We start from the raw sequence: 23,490 nt of genomic DNA on the forward strand, positions 1-23,490 counted from the left end.
GGACTGGTTAGAAGAGTAGAAGATTCCATTATTAGCTGAGGGCAGGGAGTACATTTTTGCTGCAACCTTGATGCAAGACATCACATCCACAGCATGAGTACACCCTGCACTGGCCACTGTCATGGGCCGTGTGTGTGTGTATGGGGGGGGGGCAGCTGGGGCATGGTAAAACCACGGCTCAACCACCTTTTTTTGGCTGCAGGGACACTCAATATCTCCTAAACTTCCCTCTCAGTCGGAGTTTATTTTCACTTTAAGTCCTCATGCACACGGGACGTTTATACAGCAGCTGTTTTTGGCTTTTGACTTTTTTTTTTCGACAGCCAGTAATCCCCCCAGCATGTTATCCTGTGTGTCCATCCCCGGCATGTTATCCTGTGTGTCCATCCCCGGCATGTTATCCTGTGTGTCCATCCCCGGCATGCTATCCTGTGTGTCCATCCCCGGCATGCTATCCTGTATGTCCATCCCCGGCATGCTATCCTGTATGTCCATCCCCGGCATGTTATCCTATGTGTCCATCCCCGGCATGTTATCCTATGTGTCCATCCCCGGCATGTTATCCTGTGTGTCCATCCCCGGCATGTTATCCTGTGTGTCCATCCCCGGCATGCTATCCTGTATGTCCATCCCCGGCATGTTATCCTGCGTGTCCATCCCCGGCATGTTATCCTACGTGTCCATCCCCGGCATGTTATCCTATGTGTCCATCCCCGGCATGCTATCCTGTATGTCCATCCCCGGCATGTTATCCTGCGTGTCCATCCCCGGCATGTTATCCTACGTGTCCATCCCCGGCATGTTATCCTGTGTGTCCATCCCCGGCATGTTATCCTGTGTGTCAATCCCCGGCATGTTACCCTGTGTGTCCATCCCCGGCACAACCACAGGAGGGGCACAACCACACTAGATGGGTTAACTGCTTGTTTTGTCGCTTCTCGGCCTTTTGGCTAAGATCAAGTGTAGTATCGACCTTGCCTTTAGGGGTGTCCCTGCTTCCAGCTAGGACGTTGAGAACCACTTGCATCTATCCCAGCCATTTGGTCTGTGTGGGGTACCCTCTACTCGGCCTGGTAGGATCGTCGATTAAATTCGGCTTCACCTGCTTGCTGCTATTGGGTTTGAGGCTTAGCCCCCACACAGAACGAGTTTGTGATCTTCCCCCCCCTTGTTCACTCTGCGTTACTACCTCCGGGCAGTAGACGCTCAATAGCCTTTTCAAAGGCTAAGCAAGCGAGAGTGAAGCCGCCGAGGAAGAAGAAGGAGAAGGAATCCGCTGAAGATCTCTGGGAAGCCCTCCTGAGAACTCCTCTGCGACAAGATGGGGAAGAATAAGCAAACCACGAAGAAGCCACTGACCGCCACCGCCGCCCCTGCCAAGACCCCGGGAGAAGCCCCCTCCGCCTCCACCTCCACCTCAGAACGCTCCGGCCCTGCAGAAGGTCTCCCCCCTCTGGAGCCCTGGATGAAGCAGACAGTCGTGCTGCGGCTGAAAGAGGTTGAAGGCAGAATCCCGGACATGACCCCGGAAGTCTTCGGCAAGAAGATGATCCTGGAACAAGGATTTAGCAAGGCAGAGACCCTGTCGGTGCAATCCTTCATGAAAGGTATTTTCTTCATAACCTTTGTTTCGTTACAGGTCTGCAGAAGGTACTGGGAGATGGTGAAGACCTCTGAGCCCGATTCCCCTTTCCGCAAGTTCATTGCGAATTCTCCCATTCAAAGGGACGAAAGGCGGATAACGGTGTCCATGAGGAACCCTCACGTCCTCGGTAAAGATATCGCCACCTATCTCCAGAGGTTCTGCGTCGTGTTGAAGGACCCAGTCCGGATACTTGACGCCAACGGCTTCTGGACAGGTAAGTGGGCCGTGTTTTGCAGATTGCTGCGAGATCGTCCCGCTGGAGATCTCCAACACCTGCAACAGTGCTTCTCCCTGGGAGCAGGACTCCTACACTACCCGGATCAACCCCAGTCATGCCGCAGGTGCGGACAGCCGGGGCACGAGGGTAAGGATTGCCATGTGCTTTCATGTAGGTTCTGCCGGTCTGCAGGTCACGAGACCAAGGATTGCCCGAGGTCCAAAACCTGCAACCTCTGTGGACGGTCAGAGCACGTCTACAAGGACTGCCCAGAGAGAAGCAGGACGTATGCGGGGGCCCTGAGTAAGGGCCCAGCGGCTAAACCAGTGCCACAGAAGCCTCAGAAGGACCCAGGTAAGAGGAACCCCCCTCCCCCCACCCCAGCCCCCCCTACCCCTCCGGTGTCGGAGGCTGCCCCCCCCCCCGGACCCTGGTCCCCACGCCCCTGGCCCTCCTGCCCCACCCGCCCCTGGCCCTCCTGCCCCTCCCGCCCCTGCCCCTCCTGCCCCCCCCGCCCCTGGCCCTCCTGCCCCCCCCTCCCGGGCCCGGTTCCACCCCCCCTGACCTGTCCTCACAGGAGGATTTCCCGCCCCTTCCCCCTGCCACCCCCGTCAGCAGCTCTGCGGCGGGGATCAGGAAGCGGAAGAAGGAGCAGGCCAGCCCGGTGGCGGAGGACCCCTCCTCCGCCACCAAACGGCCTGCCGTCCTCCAGGATGTCGCAGGTCCCGACCCCGTGGGGGAGGACCTCGACACACTGGAGGAAGAGGAAGAGGTGGAAGAAGAGATGGCTCTGACCCGGTCGGGGCCAGATCTCTCCACCGACTTCGATGAGGTCCTCAACGAGGTCCTCAACCAGATCGGACTGAGCCAGGACCCTGGCCAGGCCGCAGAGGTCGCCCCCCCTCTCCTGCCGACTAACCCCTTCATCTCTTTCCCATGATGGCTGAGATCTCTATCTTTTCCATTAATGTGAGGAGCATCAAGATGCGTCCAGGAGGCAGACTGTGTTGACCTTTCTTTCCACACAGCAGAGTGATGTCTACATGCTTCAGGAGTGCGCACTTCCCCCTCTGAGGAGGTACACTCATTTGTCCTCCCAGTGGACCCACGGTCCCTCCTACTGGTCTGGGGGTGGCGATTGCAAGTCCGCAGGGGTAGCGGTTCTTATCAGGGGAGGACGTTTCACTGTTGACTCCGTCCATGAGCTCGTCTGTGGCCGCCTTTTGGTCATAGACGGCTCGTGGGCGGGGGAGCCCGTTAGGCTCATCAACGTGTACGCCTCCCCGGAGAAGAATGCGCGGCTGGAACTTTTCCAAACCCTGCGGACGCAACTCGTCACAACGAGAACAGTAGTAATTGGCGGTGATTTTAACTGTCCGATAGAGGAGGATGGGCGCAGCTCCAGCATGTACGCTAAACTCGACGCCACCTCGAAGCTGCTCCGGGAGGTGATTGCGGAGGCTTCCCTGCAGGACGCAGTGGGATCCGTGGGGCGTGGTTCCGTGAACTACTCATGGAGCCGCCCCGACGGATCTGTGCGTTCCAGGATTGACTTTGTGCTCACCTCCAGGGCAGTCAGGCACCGTGGGTTCTCCATGGTTCCCTGCTTTTTCTCTGACCACAGGGCCATTCACTTTCAAGGTGATCTGGGAGAGGGCTTTGCCCCCGGCCCAGGCTCCTGGAAGCTGAATTGCACCCTGCTGGACGATGAGGAACTGCTAGAGGAGCTCAGGGAAACCTACGGTGCCTGGAAGGAGGAGAAGTCTTTCTTTCCCAAGGTAAGCGACTGGTGGGAGTTTGTGAAAGTCAAGCTGCGCAGCTTCTTTCAGGCCAGGGGACGCCAGCAAGTGTGTGCCAGGAGGAGGGAACTCAGGAGATTGCAGCGTCAGCTACAGTCCCTGCAGGACCTTCATCACTGTGGCTGGGACGTGAGGCAAGACCTGGAGGACACCAAAAAGAGCTTGAAAAAGCACTTTGAGGAAGAATCCAGGCACATTGTCTTCCGTGCCAAGGTGGAGCATCTAGAGAAAGGTGAGAAGTGTAACTCTTTCTTTTTCAGGAAACTCCACTCAGGACACACTCCCCTGTCGGAGCTGCGCGACAAGACTGGAACACTCCAGAAGGGGAAGGAGGCCGTGATGGAAGTGGTCAGCGACTACTACTCCGACCTCTACTCCCCCAAAGAAACAAACACGGAAGCGGCCGACAGGTTCTTGTCAGGTATCTCTAACGCTATTGATCCTGCAGGTTTGTCGGCCACCAACGCCCCCTTGACGTTGGAGGAGCTGCACTCTGCCGCTAAATCCTTTAGGCAAGGCAGGACCCCGGGCTGCGACGGTCTCCCAGCAGAGCTCTATGTAGCGCTGTGGGACTTCGTGGGCCCGGATCTGCTCGAGCTGTACGAGGAGATGGTGGTGGAGGGCAAGATGCCTCCTTCGTTGAGGGAGGGGATGATCACGATCCTGTACAAGCGTAAGGGGGAGAGATGTGACTTGAAAAATTGGCGTCCCATCTCTCTCCTGAACGTGGACTACAAGATCCTCGCCAAAGTCATGGCGAACAGGCTGAAGGCTGTCATCGGACAGATCATCCACCCGGATCAGACTTGCGGCATTCCTGGCCGCAGGATTGCGGACAGCCTAGCGCTAGTCCGGGACACGGTCCAATACATCAAGGACCGCCGTGTGCACGCGGCCCTGGTCAGTCTGGATCAGGAAAAGGCCTTTGACCGTGTCTCCCATGGGTTTATGTGCAGAGCCCTGCGCAGGTTTGGTCTCGGGGAAATGTTTTGTTCGTATGTGGATATTATGTATAACGAGATTTGCAGTTCCGTGCAGGTAAGCGGCTGGAAGACTGACCCCTTCCCGGTCCTCTCCGGGGTCAGACAAGGCTGCCCTCTTTCACCTCTGCTTTTTGTTTGCTGTATAGAGCTCTTCGCCGAATGCATCAGACGGAATCCAGAGATCGGGGGAATCACCGCACCGGGACCAGACAGACGGGAAGTGAAGTGCTCGCTCTACATGGACGACGTGACGGTGTTCTGTGCCAACCAGCGCTCCATCGACCTGCTCGTCCAGACCTGCGAGGACTTCGGCCAAGCTTCGGGGGCAAAGGTCAACTGCGGGAAGTCGGAAGTCATGCTCTTCGGAAAGTGGTTCCTGCCTTCTTCTGCATCCATGCCCTTTGGCATCAAGACAGACTTCATGAAAATTTTGGGAGTTTGGTTTGGTGCCGAGGGCGCAGCCCTGAAGTCTTGGGAAGAGAGACTGGCTAAAATGCGGCAGAAATTTGGACTCTGGAGCCTCAGAGACCTCACCATCGAAGGGAAGACACTGGTACTCCGCAGCGAGATTCTCCCTGTGTTGCAGTACCTCGCCCAGGCCTGGCCCCCTCGGGTCAACACCTGTAAGGCCATCACCAGGGCGGTGTTTCACTTCATCTGGGGCTCCAAGATGGACAGAGTGAAGCGGGCAGTCATGTTCAAGGAACCCCTCAAGGGCGGTAAGGGCGTGCCTGACATCGCCACCCAACTGAGGGTGTTCTTTGCTTGCAACTGCATCCGCAGAACTTTGCCCAAACGGATTATGGACTCTGGCGGGAACGCAATGTCTCGCTTCCTCCTGTTGCCTCTCTGGAGGTCCCTCGGGTGGGACACTTGGGATAGTTCCATCCCCTACAACTGGGACACTCCTTGGTACTACTTGGATACCTTCAAGTTCATCAGGGAGCAGGGGCTGCAGGGAGTCAAGCCTGACTTGTGGAAACCAAAGACCATTTACAAGCTCATCCGAGCAAGCGACATTTTGGAGTCGGTTCCAGGCCTGCCTTCAGACACCTGCAAGGTGGTCTGGAGGAATGTTTCTTCCAACATTCTCACCAACAGGCACAAAGACCTGGCATGGATGGCAATCCAAGGGGGGTTGCCTCTCAGGACATTTATGCATGCCAGGAACCTGAGCAGATACAGACACTGCCCCTTCTGCATCATCCACGAGGAAACGTCTCACCACGTTTTCTGGGAGTGCTCATTTGCTCAGGCCCTGTTGGGGGCCCTGGAACCTGAACTCAAGGACTTTGTACCACAGACAGCCATCACTCACTTTGGGGTGTTGAATGGACTATTCTGTTGGACTTTTTCTCTGGAGGACATTGACGGCGCCTGGCGGGTGCTGTGTTGTTTTAAGGACGCTTTATGGTGCGCCAGAAAGCGCCTCATCCACCAGCGGGAGAGGATGTCCATTGAGGACTGCCGCAGACTGGTCCTCAGTCTGCTCAGAGACTATTCCTTGATGGACTTTAAGGAGGAAGAGGACGTCTGAAGATTCCCCCTTCCCCCTACTCCCCCTTGCGTGTCTTTGTCCCTTCAATAAAGCTTCGGGCCTGTGTTTCCCCCCTTTTCCCCCTTCCCCCCCCCTACACACCCGATGCCTATTGTAGACTGTATCGTTCGGTTTTCGTTTTTGCATGATTTTTGGTGACATTAGGAAAAGTAATGTGTATTAGGATGCTACGTTTTTTGGGGTAAGCGGCGTCATGCATGACGTGTTGGTCTGGAGATTCATCCTCCAAGCACATCACGTCCGGCATCATACCGCTGAGCGAATGTATTTATTTCTGAATGTATTTATTGTATGCTTGGAACTGTATTGCTATGTGGTGCGCTGCGTCGCAGTACAGGGTGAGATGTACCCCGATTACAAAGTATCACGTTGTTTTTTGATGCTTCTGTAATGTGTGTCCATCCCCAGAATGTTCTCCTATGTGTCCATCCCCGGCATATTATCCTGTGTGTCCATCCCCGGCACGTTATCCTACGTGTCCATCCCCGACACGTTATCCTACGTGTCCATCCCCGGCATGTTATCCTGTGTCTCCATCCCCGGCATGTTATCCTGTGTGTCCATCCCCGGCATGTTATCCTGTGTGTCCATCCCCGGCATGTTATCCTGTGTGTCCATCCCCGGCATGTTATCCTGTGTGTCCATCCCCGGCATGTTATCCTGTGTGTCCATCCCCGGCATGTTATCCTACGTGTCCATCCCCGGCATGTTATCCTACGTGTCCATCCCCGGCATGTTATCCTACGTGTCCATCCCTGGCATGTTATCCCCGGCATGTTATCCTATGTGTCCATCCCCGGCATGTTATCCTACGTGTCCATCCCCGGCATGTTATCCTACGTGTCCATCCCCGGCATGTTACCCTATGTGTCCATCCCCGGCATGTTATCCTATGTGTGTCCATCCCCGGCATGTTCTCCTACGTGTCCATCCCCGGCATGTTATCCTACGTGTCCATCCCCGGCATGTTATCCTGTGTGTCCATCCCCGGCATGTTATCCTATGTGTCCATCCCCGGCATGTTATCCTGTGTGTCCATCCCCGGCATGTTATCCTGTGTGTCCATCCCCGGCATGTTATCCTGTGTGTCCATCCCCGGCATGTTATCCTGTGTGTCCATCCCTGGCATGTTATCCCCGGCATGTTATCCTATGTGTCCATCCCCGGCATGTTATCCTACGTGTCCATCCCCGGCATGTTATCCTACGTGTCCATCCCCGGCATGTTATCCTACGTGTCCATCCCCGGCATGTTACCCTACGTGTCCATCCCCGGCATGTTATCCTATGTGTGTCCATCCCCGGCATGTTCTCCTATGTGTCCATCCCCGGCACGTTATCCTACGTGTCCATCCCCGGCACGTTATCCTACGTGTCCATCCCCGGCACGTTACCCTATGTGTCCATCCCCGGCACGTTATCCTATGTGTGTCCATCCCCGGCATGTTCTCCTATGTGTCCATCCCCGGCACGTTATCCTACGTGTCCATCCCCGGCACGTTATCCTGTGTGTCCATCCCTGGCATGTTACCCTATGTGTCCATCCCTGGCATGTTACCCTATGTGTCCATGCACACATAGACTGTAATCAGCATTTTTTGGCAGGGACCTTTTTTTGGCTGAAAAAATCAGGACTATTGGGTTTCTAAAGGAGTTTTTTAAGCTGTAAAAACGCTCTAATGCTGAAAAATGCGGCAAAATTCGGTAAAACGCCACAAACCATCATTTTCTTACTTTTTTGACCCTAAAAAGCTTTGGGGAGTAAAAAAAATGCTAAAAACCACAAACGCGGAAAAACGCAGTTAATCGCAGCAAAATGCCACTAAATGCAAAAACACTAAAAGAAAGCTGTAAAACTCAGTTTTTTTAACGTAACTTTACACAGCTAACATTACCAGCCTTATCAAAAGGCCCCGTGTGCATGGAGCCTTACCCTTCATTGTTCTATCCAAACTGAAGAAAGTCACATTAAGGCTCCATTCTCACCTATGCAGTTTGCTTTTTGTCCGTTTTGCAGTACTTTTTGCAGTTTATTTTGCGTTTTTCTACACGTGTTTTTGCTGCGTTTTTGCCGCATTTTGCATTTTGTTCAGCTTTTTTTTTTAAACTGCAATTTTTTTGTTTGCTGCGCAGAATAAAAATGCAAAGCGCGGCAAAATACATTTCAGCAGATTCTCCATTGAACTCCATTGTAGCAAAAACGCTGCTTTTTGCTTTTAAAATAATCCCTGAACTTTTCCAAAAACGCAGCAGCTCAAAAAGCATGCTGAGATGTGAACGTGTCCCATAGGGAACCATGTTAAATGGACTGTAGTGCGTTTCTGCAAAAAGCACAAAATAATGCATTAGCGTGAACGGAGAATTAGTCCCTATTCGCACCTGCGTGTTTTGTCACGCTTTGGCCATACACAACAAGAGGAATCCCATTCACAACTATGCAATGCGCTTCTGTGCAACTTAGGAGAAGATGCGGTGCTTCTGTTGGTGCATTTGTCGCTCCAGGGCTATCTTAATGCATGGGCCCCAAGTGCATGGGGGCCCTATGATAATCTTGCATTACATCATACTTGCCAACTGTCCCGGATTTGCTGGGACAGTCAAGCTTTTTACTAAGCTGTCCCTAGATAGCCTGGGCAGTGTCTTAGAACCTGTACTGTACCCTCCTGATCCCAGTACCCCCATACTCTTCCCTTTGTGTTGATTAGTCTTTGATTTACGGCATGTTTTCTTATTGTTTTCAATTTTATTGAAAGTACTAATAAATATATGTTTAATTCTATCAGCTATTTATACTTTAATTCTTGAGAGTAGGTGCATAAACTGGGACAGGCTGGTGGGGGGCCCCAGTGCATTACTTTGCCTAGGGGCCCATGATACTATTAAGACCCTGTTTGGCTCCATAGCTTTCAGTGGAAATGCATGAAAAACGCATGATAAAGTATCAAAAATACATTTTAAAAAAATACATGAAATTCAAGAAAATGCAGACACGCAACCCGCGAACCTAGTCTTCTGTGCGCTACAATGCAGGATCACAGCATGCTAAAAGCATGTGCAAATGAAATGATTAAGCTCCTCACATAAGCACATTGAACGCATTTAAATGCATGTTAAATGCATCTTACATTCAGGGGTGTATCTACCACAAGGCAAACAAGGCACTTGCCTAGGGTGGCATTTTTCAGGGGGGCAACACCCCCCCTCAGACAAAGGGATGAAAGAAGGGACATGCGCACCATGGGAACCAGGTGGGATCCGAGAGAGGCTGTGAGCTGCTTGATGGTGTATATAGAGCCTGGCTCTCATTCCCGGGGATGTCTGGAGCTGTGAAGATGAGTGTCTTTCTCTGTATCGCTGGGGGGGTTTTAGTGGAAGGCTCTCCCAGGTGGGTGGCAGGGGTGTTGGTCGGTGTCCATGGGGGCAGACGATTTTTGTGTTGCCTAGGGCAGCACTAAGCCTAAATACACCACTGCTTACATTGTGTTACATTTTAATGCGCCAATGAGCAAAAATGCGTGTGCGTGTTCTAAGACGATGGTGTGAACGGGGCCTCAGTTGCACAATGTGCAGTTTTATATCCTCCATTGATACAATGTAACAACACAGGGAGCCAAGTCTTCCATCTGGTAGGGATTAATCACCATTTTATTGAATGGACCAGTTTCTAAATTTCACCTGTGTAGCTGAAGCGTAAACTCCAAATTATGGGTTATGTCTGATCCAGGGACCGAGAAATTACATTTTTTCTCTAATAAAAACAGATATATTTTTTTTAAAGGACAGTTCGAAACATGGAATGTCCAGCAGTTTGCTGCACTATAGCACATTTACCATTGAGGGTTTATTAACATTTTAAAGCAGAATTTCTATTATGGCACAAAAGGCATTTAAAGTTGCTTCTGTAAAAAAAAACTTTCCCTTTTGTATTGTGTATACACGGCTGGGTGCATTTACCACGCAGCGTACATCCCGGCACCATTCTCCGCATACGTAGAATATTATTATTATTATTCAGGATTTATATAGCGCCAACAGTTCACTCAGCGCTGTACATTACAATGGGAGACAATACATGAGACAGTACAATAACAATACAATACACGAGGGGTTCAAGGGTCCTGCTCCTCAGAGCTTACAATCTAGGAGGGAAGGGATAGTGGTACGGGAGGAAAAGCTGTGGGGGATGGAGTAGTAGGAAGAGTGGAGGAGATCGGCAGTTAGCAGAGGGTGGGGTAGGCTTCCCTGAAGAGGTGGGTTTTCAGGGTGCGCCTAAAGGAGAGGAGGGTAGGTGACAGTCTGATGGATTGGGGTAGGGAGTTCCAGAGGATGGGTGATGCCCTGGAGAAGTCCTGGAGGCGGGCATGGGAGGAGGAGACCAGGGAACTAGAGAGAAGGAGGTCTTGTGAGGAGCGGAGTGTGCGTTTTGGGTGGTATTTGGATATTAGGTCGGTGATGTAGTTTGGGGCAGAATTATGGACAGCTTTGTACGTCAGTGTTAGGATTTTGAATTTGATCCATTGGGCAATCGGAAGCCAGTGGAGGGATTGGCAGAGGGGGTGGCGGAAACGGAGCGGTTGGTAAGGTGGATGAGTCTAGCCGCCGTATTCAGGATCGACTGAAGTGGGGATAGCCTGTGGTGAGGCAGGCCAGTGAGGAGGGAGTTGCAGTAGTCGAGTCGTGATATGATGAGGGAGTGGATGAGCTGTTTAGTGGTTTCTGGGGTTAGGAATGGGCGTATTTTGGCGATGTTGCGGAGGTGGAGTCTGCACGAGTTTGTTAGTGATTGGACTTGGGGCTGGACGGATAAATTGGAATATAGTATGACACCAAGTACTCTGGCTTGCGGGGTGGGCTTGATGGTGGCATGGTTGGATGTGACTGGTGTCAGGGATGATGTAAATCCTGGGATCCTCGCGTTACTTCATCAATGGTCATCAAATGGCTGGAGAGGAGCGTCGCAAGACCCTGGAGAGGCATTTAGGATTAGGATACGGTGTCAACTATTGTACTGTAATGTCTTGACCAGGGTTCTTTGGAGCCCTAAGGTTCCTAGAGAGGTTACTAAGGGATCAATAAACTAGTTCTCACTGATTCTAATGGTCTTTTTAGCCATCTATAGGAGCGAGATTCTTCCAATTGATTGCCAATGTAAGAAGAATTCTTCTCACTGATCACCAATGTAAGGAGCATTCTTCCCACTGATCACCAATGTAAGGAGCATTCTTCCCACTGATCACCAATGTAAGGAACATTCTTCCCACTGATCACCAATGTAATGAACATTCTTCCCACTGATCACCAATGTAAGGGGCATTCTTCCCACTGACCTCCAACGTAAGGAACATTCTTCCCACTGACCACCAATGTAAGGAGCATTCTTCCCAATGATCACCAATGTAAGGGACATTCTTCCCACTGATCACCAATGTAAGGAGCAATTTTTCCACTGACCACCAATGTAAGGAGCATTCTTCCCACTGACCACCAATGTAAGGGACATTCTTCCCACTGACCACCAATGTAAGGAGCATTCTTCTCACTGATCACCAATGTAAGGAACATTCTTCCCACTGACCACCAATGTAAGGAACATTCTTCCCACTGACCACCAATGTAAGGAGCATTCTTCCCACTGACCACCAATGTACGGAGCATTCTTCCCACTGACCACCAATGTAAGAAGCATTCTTCCCACCTGATCATCAATATAAGGAACATTCTTCCTACTAACCACCAGTGTAAGGGGCCTACTACAATAATGTCCAGCTTCTGGAAGGATCCCACAGGTCTGGTATATACATAGTTACATTGGTCCAAGATGAAACAATATAACAATGATCAGCTCTGGAATAGTTTCAATGATAGTCCCTACCCCTAAGGAGCCCATTGCACCCTCAAACCCACCCCTAATTTTGCCTTTGCCATTGACTCCAATTCTTTTCCACAAATTGGACTAAAGGTTTTACCAAAACCTCTTGATTTGTGCAGAAATCTCAGGGGAAAAGAAAGAACTCTCACCTTCACTCATCCCTAATCACAGCACTATTTTAAGGATAGGCGTCTGTGATCGTCGGAGAGGAGAGGGAATGGAGTCTGATGATCCTAGGAGGAGAGGAGCGGAGCTGGTAATACTGGAATAATCCTTCCTTCCCCATGAAAAACAAATGACATTTTAACACTCAGCATATTATTTGATGTAGCCGGATGATGAATGGCTGGCGGTGTAACTGGAGGGTCACGCTGTCTCAGCCAGTTGGGAACCAGATGTTTTAACATAAATCATGTGCACACAGTTCAGATTCTATACAGTTCAGCTGTTTAAAAGGGACATAAGGATATGTACTAATTTAACCTGACTGCGGGAGCCCCTCGGGGCCTTGCGGGACTGCCAAACCCGTAGTCCTAGACTGGTGATGGCTGCAGCTGTCATATCTGAAGGCTGTGGATCTGGATTTAAAAGGGAACTCCTGTTCATGTTTAAAGGTATACTCCATTATAGATGAAGTTAAAGCAGAGCTCCGGGTTCCCAGTGTTATATATAGGGAATAGCAGTCAGTTTACACATCAGTGCTCTATAGATAAGGGATAGCAGTCAGTGTACAGATATCAGTGTTATATATAGAAGTTCTATATATAAGGAATAGCAGTCAGTGTACAGATATCAGTGTTCTATATACAGTATACAGTATTAGGAATCGCAGTCAGTGTACAGATATCAGTGTTATATATAGAGAATAGCAGTCAGTGTACAGATATCAGTGTTATATATAGAGAATAGCAGTCAGTGTACAGATATCAGTGTTATATAATAGCAGTCAGTGTACAGATATCAGTGTTCTATATACAGTATACAGTATTAGGAATAGCAGTCAGTGTACAGATATCAGTGTTATATAATAGCAGTCAGTGTACAGATATCAGTGTTCTATATACAGTATACAGTATTAGGAATAGCAGTCAATGTACAGATATCAGTGTTCTATAGATAAGGAATAGCAGTCAGTGTACAGATATCAGTGTTCTATATACAGTATTAGGAATAGCAGTCAGTGTACAGATATCAGTGTTATATATAGGGAATAGCAGTCAGTGTACAGATATCAGTGTTCTATATACAGTATACAGTATTAGGAATAGCAGTCAGTGTACAGATATCAGTGTTATATATAGGGAGTAGCAGTCAATGTACAGATATCAGTGTTCTATAGATAAGGAATAGCAGTCAGTGTACAGATATCAGTGTTCTATATACAGTATTAGAAATAGCAGTCAGTGTACAGATATCAGTGTTCTATAGATAAGGAATAGCAGTCAGTGTACAGATATCAGTGTTCTATATACAGTATTAGGAATAGCAGTCAGTGTACAGATATCAGTGTTATATATAGAGAATAGCAGTCAATGTACAGATATCAGTGTTCTATAGATAAGGAATAGTAGTCAGTGTACAGATATCAGTGTTATATATAGGGAATAGCAGTCAGTGTACAGATATCAGTGTTCTATATAGAAGTTCTATATATAAGGAATAGCAGTCAGTGTACAGATATCAGTGTTCTATAGATAAGGAATAGCAGTCAGTGTACAGATATCAGTGTTCTATAGATAAGCAATAGCAGTCAGTGTACAGATATCAGTGCTATATATAGGGAATAGCACTTAGTAATAGACATTGGGGGTCTAATAGTACATGTCACCTGCCCATGATATCTTGATTAGGCTTGAGTGTGGGCAGGGACACAGGGGGCCCAATGATCTCCTATTGCCCGGAGGCCCCATGAGTTGTCAGTCCGCCCCTGCTTCAGGGTGGGCTGCAGGTCCCAGCAATTCCCCTGCATGGTGGATGTGACAGGAGACAGGCTTGCTGTCTGAGGTGGAACTTCTCCCCCTTCTCTCTTCTCTGTACACAGTTGAAGATTACATGCTGTGGCTTGTCTGTGTCTCCTTCCCAAGCAGACTGTCTCTAGGCAGAACCCTTCCCCCTTTTATTAACAGCACAGGGAGAGAGGCAGAGCTCAGCAAAAAGTATGGGAAACAGGGTTTCCCTCCCAGCGGTCTCACTAACCAGCATTTCAAACTGCTTACAGGTCCCTTACATTGCACTTTCTTCTACTGTTCAAGGAAGGTACTGTCGATAACCGGCAATTGTCAGTGAACAGATCGGCACTGATGATCAGTGCCCTGATGATCAGTGCCCAGCAGTGCCACCCACCAGTGCCCAGCAGTGCCACTCACCAATGCCCCCCATTAGTGCCACCCATCAGTGCCACCAGCAGTGCCGTTAGTCAGTGCCCATCAGTGCTACCCACCAGTGCCCATCATTGCTGCATATCAGTGCCACATATCAGTGCCGCCTCATCAGTGCTGCCTATCCGTGCCACCTCATCAGTGCCCATCAGTGCTGCCTATCAGTGCCCATTAGTACTGCCTATCAGTGCCCATTAGTGCTGCTTATCTGTGCCACCTATCAGTGCAGCCTCATCATCTCACATCAGTGAAGGAGAAAAATGACCTGTTTGCAAAATTTTATAATAGAAACAAAAAAAACACTTTTTTTTAAATTATTATTTTTTGCTCTTTTATTGTTGATAGCGCTAAAAATAAAACACCCAGCAGGGATTAATTACCACCAAAAGAAAGCTCTATTTGTGAGAAAAAAATTATAATAATTGAATATGGGTACAATGTTGCATGACCGCGCAATTTTCATTCAAAGCGCGACAGCTCTGAAAGCATTGGCCTGGGCAGGAAGGGGGTGTATGTGCCCGGTAGGCGAGTGGTTAAGGTTCCACGGAACCCAGGTTGAGAATGGCTGATCTAGATCCATATGAATAAAGGACATTGAAAATAGTAATTGTAACTTTCACATGAAGATGCCTCTGACTCCACACAAAGAATGAAGTATACTGTCAAGGTCTTGTACATGCCCCAAGGGAGCTACAGCTATTCACAAGATATATATCAATCACCCCTGCGGGATTACAGCTGTTTTTTCACTCGCCATGCTCCACGCTGCTCTTATGCATGATTATGTGCATTTATTCTGTGCCGGACATTTGTGTTTTCCTGCCTGAGATTACAGTTGTGAGAAGAGCAGTAGAGTTGGTTGTTATTCACCTCATATGAGCCATTCACCAGTTGATGGACCACCGCAGACACGGCACACTAGGAGTGAAGATTACTTCCAATGGTCTTTGGTGGCGTTGATATGAGGACATTCTTGTTGCACAGAAGATTCTTAACATATATTTTCTTAACTGTTGAAATTCCTTTGCGGTGCACACAGGAAGAACCCCATAAGTAAGAGGAGAGCCGTACATCTGCTCGATATTTATCCTACATGCAGCATTCCTCATACAGGCCTCCTTAGATGATATACTACTGTTGATATTGCATTTTGGCTGTGAAGGTTATCCTAATGCTCTTTAATGGCATTGATTTAAGAACGTATATATCTTGTGAACATCTGATGTTCCTTTAGGGCATATACAAGATCATGACAGCATCCTTCCATGTTTAAGTTGAGCTAGAGGCATCTTCATGTGAAAGTTACAATAACTATTTGTTGATGTCCATCTGCATATGGATCATGACCAGCCTCTTTCAACGTTTATCCCCAAGGAACCTTTGAAAAATATTTATGTCTCAGGGAACCCCTGACAAAATTAATTCATCAGGGGGCAGTGGGAATAATGGTCCCTTACAATGGTGGTCAGAATACCACCCTTACAAAGAGCTAAAAAGGCTTTTGGTTTCATGTACTATATACTACAAACTATGTAGGCACCATCAAATGGGTGGTCAATCAACCACATCAACCATCAAATGGATGGTTAGTCACCCACATCAATCATCAAATGGGTGGTCTGTCGGCCACAACAACTATCGAATAGCTGGTCAGTCAGCCACATCAACCACCAAAGCGGTGGTCAGCTAGCCACATAAACCATCAAATGGGTGGTCAATTAGCCACATTAGTCATCAAATGAGTGGTCAATCAGCCACAACAACTATCAAGTGGGTGGTCAATCACCCAAATCAACCAACAAATGAGCGGTCAATCAGTCACATCAACCATTAACGAGTGGTAAACCAGCCACAGAAACCATCAAATGGGTGGCCATTCAGCTACAACAACCATCAAATGGATGATCAATTTTCCACATCAACCATCAAATGAGTAGTCAATCAGCCACAACAACCACTAACTGGGTGGTCAATAAGCCTCAACATCCATAAAATGGCTGGTTAATCAGCCACATCAACCATCAAATTAGTTGTCAATTAACCACAACAACCATCAAATGGGTAGTCAGTCAGCCACTACAACTGTCAAATGGGTAGTCAACCAGCCACTACAACTGTGAAATGAGTAGTCAATCAGCCACAGCAACCACAAACTTGGTGGTCAATCAGCCATAACAACCATCAACTGGGTGGTCAATCAGCCTTAACAACCACCAAATGGGTGGTCAAATAGTAACAACTACCATCAAGTGGCTTGCCAGTCAGCCACAGCAGCCATCAAATGAATGGTCAATCAACCTTACCAACCACCAAACAGGTGGTCAACCAGCCACAGAAATTATCAAATGGGTGGCCATTCAGCTACAACAACCATCAAATGGATTGTCAATTTCCCCACCAACCATCAAATGAGCAGATAATCAGCCACAACAACCACTAATTGGGTGACCAATAAGCCTCAACAACCATAAAATGGTTGGTTAATCAGCCACATCAACCACCAAATTAGTTGTCAATTAACCACAACAACCATCAAATGGGTAGTCAGTCAGCCACTACAACTGTCAAATGGGTAGTCAATCAGCCACAGCAATCACCAACTTGGTGGTCAATCAGCCTTAACAACCATCAACTGGGTTGCCAATCAACCTTAACAACAACGAAATGGGTGGTCAAATAGTCACAACAACCATCAAGTGGGTTGTTAGTCAGCCACAGAAACCCTCAAATGAATGGTCAATCAACCCTACCAACCACCAAACAGGTGGTCAACCAGCCACAGAAACTATCACAATGGGTGGTCAATAAGCCACATCAACCATCAAATAAGTGGTCAACCAGCCACATCAAACATTAAATGGATGGTCAATTAGTCGCAAAAACCATTAAATGGGTGGTCAACCAGCCACAACAAACATCAAATGAGTGGTCAAATAGACTCATCAACCATCAAATGAGTGGACAATCAGACATATCAACCATCAAATAGGTAGTCAATCAGGCACAAAAACCATTAGATGACTGGTCCACCAGCCACAGAGACCATCAAATGGGTGGCCATTCAGCTTCAACATCCATCAAATGGATGGTCAATTTTCCACACCAACCATCAAATGGGCAGTCAATCAGCCACAGCAACCACTAACTGGGTGCGCAATAAGCCACAACAACTATCAAATGGACAGTCAATCAGCCACAACAATCACCAACTGGGTGGTCAATCAGCCTTATCAACCACCAAACGGGTGGTCAACCAGCCACTGAAACCATCAAAATGGGTGGTCAATTGGCCACATCAACCAAATGGCTTGTCATCCAGCCACATCACCTATTAAATGTGTGGCTGATCAGCCACATCAATCACAAAATTAGCGGTCAATCAGCCACAACAACCATCAAATGGCTGGTTAACCAGCCATAGTTCAAGGAATGCCATGCAACCTCCGGAGGAACCCTGGTTGAGAATGGCTGATCTAGAAGTACCATCTCTATTACTATGAGTGGTTTGTTTAGAAACATGTCTGCCTGCATTGCACAGAGAAGCACAGAGGCCAAGTGACAACATCACTGGGACTTAAAAAAAAAGTGTATAACGAAAATGGAAAGGTTTTATTTAAAGATGTCATAAGCATGTGGATTGGGGGGGGGGGAATGGACCAGGGAATTCAAAATAGAAGCAGATTAAAAAAAAATAAAAGAAACTGGCAGACCCAACAGCCACCAAATATGTTTCCACTTTTAAAATACAGACATTTTAATAAATGTTCGCTGCCCCTGTCACTTCCAATTACACGGTAACTTTTTTCCTGTCTAGAAGCCAATATGAAGGATGACCGTTTTTTTTTTCTCTCCATTTAAATAAAATCTTAAAGCTTACAATCGGCACTTTTGTTTAATCCCCCTTTTGCCGTCGACCTCAGAACATTTCTCCCATCCTATATTGTGAAATATTTACATCCTCTCCCACTGACCACAATAAAAAAAGAAGGCAGATTTGTTTTCCCAGAGTTCTGAGCCTATAAAACGGCCGTTTTACGCTGACTCTGTGAGAAGACGAGTGTGTTTAGTTTTGTGGCCTGGGCTATGTATCATTAGCTCGCGGTGTGGTGAGGGCCGGGGTGTAACGACGGGGGGTGCAAATGTCCTTGGACTCAAGAAATAAAGACAAACATAGATCCCAACTGTCTGTATGCTGCTCTTCACAACTGCCATTTTTTTCCAAGTTCAGTGTAAATATTGCAATATAGAGGGCACAGGTAATGACACAAGAGCTTGCACTCCATCCAGTTAATCTTGCTAAGGGATTTCAGTTCAGGACAGAAAGCAATGGGTTTTGGTCATAGAGTTGGCATGAATTCCTGGTGGGCAAAAGAAAGAAGTTTTGATTCAGCTGAGGGAGAAGGTGTTTTTGGCACTCATCCCAGCATAGAAATGCCCAGTGATTTGGGTTAGAAGAGGTAAACGTAAAGTTAACCTCCCTTCAGTCTTGCACAGTTGTACCGGCTCCTCTCCTGGACTGATTTCACTGCACACTGTGCGCTTCTCACAATGTGCATTAGAAGCTGCAGAAAGTCAGATCGAACTCCGCCTCATTTCCTTACCCTTCCTTCCCATCTAATAAAATGACTAAAGATACACTTTAATGTTCAGGTTATGGTAATGGTCAGAGGTTAAAGTGTATGTATAGCCCAAAAAAGTCTTCATTTTGGATATAGTAGAGAAGTGTTAGAACCTTGATAAGTTTTTATTGCTGTTTGTGTCACCACTGGGGAGATTCGCCTAGTGACCATTGTCACTGGGACAAAAAGTGATGAAAAAATCCTAAAGTTTACAGTTGTATAGAAAAGGAGGGGGTTCTGGTGGTGCTTGAATGGGAAGGTAAAGGGCTCTGTGGCACTGTGGTGGTTGGATGGGAATGTAGGAAGCTATGTGACATTATAATGGCTGCATAGGAAGGCAGGGGGTCTGTGGCACTGTGGTGGTTGGATGGGAATGTAGGAAGCTCTGTGACATTATACTGGCTGCATAGGAAGGCAGGGGGTCTGTGGCACTGTGGTGGTTGGACAGAAAGGTGGGGGGCTCTGTGGTGGTTCGATGGGAAGGTAGGGGGTTTGTACCCTTATAGTGGCTGCATGGGAAGGTAGGGGACTCTGTGACATTGTGATGGTTGGATGGGAAAGAAGGGGGTTCTGTGGCATTTTGGATGGGAAGATAGGGGACTCTTTGGTGTTGTGGTGGTTGGATAAGAAGGTGGGGGCTCTGTAGCACTGTGGTGGCTGGATGGGAAGGAGGGAGTCTTTGTGGCACTGTGGTGGTTGGATGGGAAGATAGGAGGTTTTGTGGCACTGTGGTGGTTGAATGGGAAAGCCAGAGTCTCTGTGGCACTGTGGTGGTTGGATGGGAAGGTAGGAGGCTCTGTGGCATTATAGTGGTTGAATGGGAAGGTAGGGGGCTCTGTGGCACTGTGGTTGGATGGGAAGGTAGGTGTCTCTGTGGCATGATAGTGGTTGGATGGGAAGGTAGGGGGTTCTGTGGTACTGTGGTGGTTGGATGGGAAGGTAGGGGGCTCTGTGGCACTATGGTAGTTGGATGGGAAGGTAGGGAGCTCTGTGGCACTGTGGTGGTTGGATGGGAAGATGGGTAGGAGGCTCTGTGGCATTATAGTGGTTGGATGGGAAGGTAGGGGGCTCTGTGGCACTGTGGTTGGATGGGAAGGTAGGTGTCTCTGTGGCATTATAGTGGTTGGATGGGAAGGTAGGGGGTTTTGTGGTACTGTGGTGGTTGGATGGGAAGGTAGGGGGCTCTGTGGCACTGTGGTGGCTGGATGGGAAGGTAGGGGGCTCTGTGGCACTGTGGTGGCTGGATGGGAAGGTTGGGGGCTCTGTGGCACTATGGTGGCTGGATGGGAAGGTAGGGGGTTTTGTGGTACTGTGGTGGTTGGATGGAAGGTAGGGGGCTCTGTGGCACTGTGGTGGCTGGATGGGAAGGTTGGGGGCTCTGTGGCACTATGGTGGCTGGATGGGAAGGTAGGGGGCTCTGTGGCACTGTGGTGGTTGGATGGAAAGGTAGGGGGCTCTGTGGCACTATGAAGGCTGGATGTGAAGGTAGGGGGCTCTATGGCACTGTGGTGGTTGGATGGAAAGGTAGGGGTCTCTGGGGCACTATGGTAGTTGGATGGGAAGGTAGGGGGCTCTGTGGCATTATAGTGGTTGGATGGGAAGATGGGGGGCTCTGCTACATTTTGGTGGCTGGATGAGAAGGTAGGGGGCTCTGGCACACTGTGGTGGCTGTATGACAAATAAGAGGGCTTCCTGGCACTGTGGTAGTTGCATGGGGAAAGGTAGGAGTGCTCTGTGGCATTGTGTTGGGTAGATGCGACAAAACCACCTCTATATGCAATAAGTGAATATTCACATATCACGTTAACTAAATATTTAGCAAGAAGGACCCCGTGAACAGGAAGTTTTCCCAGCAGGCACAAATCACACAGCTGGAAGGAGTTAAACTTTCTGCTGGATCTGCAGTTTTGCTCCGCAGTCAGCTGTACAGCACATAAACACCTCGCATCGCCCGCACTCCCAGGCTGGAGGCAGAAAAATACTAATTATTATCATCACCAACCTCCTGGTGCCCAGCCAACCAATCAGTGGCCTTTGTTCAGCTGGTCAAGTGATACTGTGTAATTACTAAGGGCTTTATGGAGATTGCAACCTATAGTTTTATGTAGGGGGGGGGGGCTCTCCGTGTTCTAAATGGAAGTTTGGCTGGGATGCACAAAGCGTTAATTTGAACCTCAATGAAGCGTGTGTGGATTCCACGTGACTGATCTGTATGAGGGGCTCCAGAGGGCCAACATTTGGATGCACTTAGTCTGGTCCATTTTTCAGGCTTGTCTAAAAGTCATTCTGATGTTACTTCCATATTATTTAAAAAGGGAAACAAAAATAGTTTGTGTTCATTTTTTTTTTTTATTTTTTTTTTTTCTAAAGTGTAACTATGTGAAAAAAAAAATTCAACTCTATCAGTAGCATTAATGTAGCAGCTCCCTGTAATATGGTTGTAGTGCCTACTGATCCTGCAGATAGATCCATTATTTTCTATTTCCCCTAACAGACCAAGCTGTCCAGTAAAAGTAGCAGTTCAGACAAACGATAGGACACTGCTAGGGGGGCTTACAAAATTCAGTGCCTAGGGGTGCTTACAACAGTCCGTGCCTAGGGGTGCTTACAACAGTCAGTGCCTAGGGGTGCTTACAACAGTCCGTGCCTAGGGGTGCTTACAACAGTCAGTGCCTAGGGGTGCTTACAACAGTCAGTGCCTAGGGGTGCTTACAACAGTCCGTGCCTAGGGGTGCTTACAACAGTCAGTGCCTAGGGGTGCTTACAACAGTCCGTGCCTAGGGGTGCTTACAACAGTCCGTGCCTAGGGGTGCTTACAACAGTCAGTGCCTAGGGGTGCTTACAACAGTCCGTGCCTAGGGGTGCTTACAACAGTCCGTGCCTAGGGGTGCTTACAACAGTCCGTGCCTAGGGGTGCTTACAACAGTCCGTGCCTAGGGGTGCTTACAACAGTCCGTGCCTAGGGGTGCCAATAAACTATATTTGCATTGTGCAATTGGTCATGGCTGCCACTCCAAGATCTTCCAAACTGTATGTATCTAAGATGAGAGGCGAGTTTGTGATGTGAGGCAGGCCGACCTTCCTCACTGTAAGATGGGCCCCTATCTCAATGTGCAAATGCTTGGGTTTCAGAATTGGCCCCTAGGGTGCTTAGTAATTGGTTCTGGGTGGCATTGTGGGGAGGAAAGAGGGAGTCAGTAGTATTGTGTAGGCTGCATGAGAAGAATAGTGGAAGCCTGGAGCATTGTCATGTTGACTAGAAAAGGGGTCTTGCATGAGAAAGAAGGGGGCTCTGTGATACTGTGGTGGTTATGTAGGGAAGGCGAGCTCTGTGGAATTGTGTTGGTTGGATGGGAAGTGAATACGCTCAGTGGTCTTGTGCTTATTTAATGGGAGGGGATGGGGCTCGGTGATACTGTGGTGGTTGCATGGGAAGGGGGTGGGGGGCTCTATGGCACTGTGGTGGTTGGATAGAAAGGTAGGGGGCTCTGTGGCACTGTGGTGGGTGGATGGGAAGGTAGGAGCTCTGTGGCACTGTGGTGGGTGGATGGGAAGGTATGGGGGCTCTTTGGCACTGTGGTGGTTGTATGGGAAGGGAGGGGGGCTCTGGGGTACTGTAATGGTTGCATGGGAAGAGAGGGGGCTCTGAGGCACTGTGGTGGTTGCATGGGATGGAAGGGGGCTCTGGGGCACTGTGGTGGTTGCATGGGATGGGAGGGGGCTCTGTGGCACTGTGGTGGTTGCATGGGAAGGGAGGGGGCTCTGTGGCACTGTGGTGGTTGCATGGGAAGGGAGGGGGCTCTGTGGCACTCTCTGCCCTTATGTTGTAAAGCCCTGTGTAAACTGCTGGCGCTCTATAAATCCTGAATAATAAAAGTAATGGGAAGAGAGGGGGCTCTGTGGCGGTAGCATGGGAAAAGAGGGGGCTCTGTGGCATGGTGGTAGTTGCATGGGATGGGAGAAGCCTATGTGGCACTGTGGTGGTTACATGGGAGGAGAGGGGCTCTGCGGCACTGGGGTGGTTGAAAGGAATGGGGGGGGGCACTGTGGCACTGAGGTTGTTGTATGGGAAAGGAGGGGGCTCTGTGGCACTATGGTGATTGCAAGGAATGGGAGGGGGCTCTGTGGCACTGAGGTTGTTTTATGGGAAGGGAGAGGGCTCTGTGACACCGTGGTGGTTGCATGGGATGGGATGGGGCTCTGTGGCAGTTGCATGGAATGGGAGGGAGCTCTGTGGCACTGTGGTGGCTGCAAGGAATGGGAGGGGGCTCTGTGGCACTGAGGTAGTTGTATGGAAAGGGAGGGGGCTCTGTGGCACTGTGGTAGTTGTATGGGAAGGGAGGGGGTTCTGTAGCACTGAGGTGGTTGCATGGAATGGGAGGGGGCTCTGTGGCACTGAGGTCATTGTATGGTAAGGGAGGGG

General features: G+C 49.0%; 1 protein-coding gene across 6 annotated transcripts in view; it reads right to left on the reverse strand.

Annotated features, from left to right (window-relative positions):
* Positions 1-23,490, reverse strand: part of FGGY (FGGY carbohydrate kinase domain containing) — a 401,559-nt gene that overhangs the window by 203,369 nt on the left and 174,700 nt on the right. The window lies entirely within an intron of this gene.

The sequence above is a fragment of the Staurois parvus genome, unplaced genomic scaffold (genome assembly GCF_062004578.1).
Source record: "Staurois parvus isolate SC_StPar_1 unplaced genomic scaffold, SC_StPar_1.0 ptg001167l, whole genome shotgun sequence".
Classification (NCBI taxonomy): domain Eukaryota; kingdom Metazoa; phylum Chordata; class Amphibia; order Anura; family Ranidae; genus Staurois; species Staurois parvus.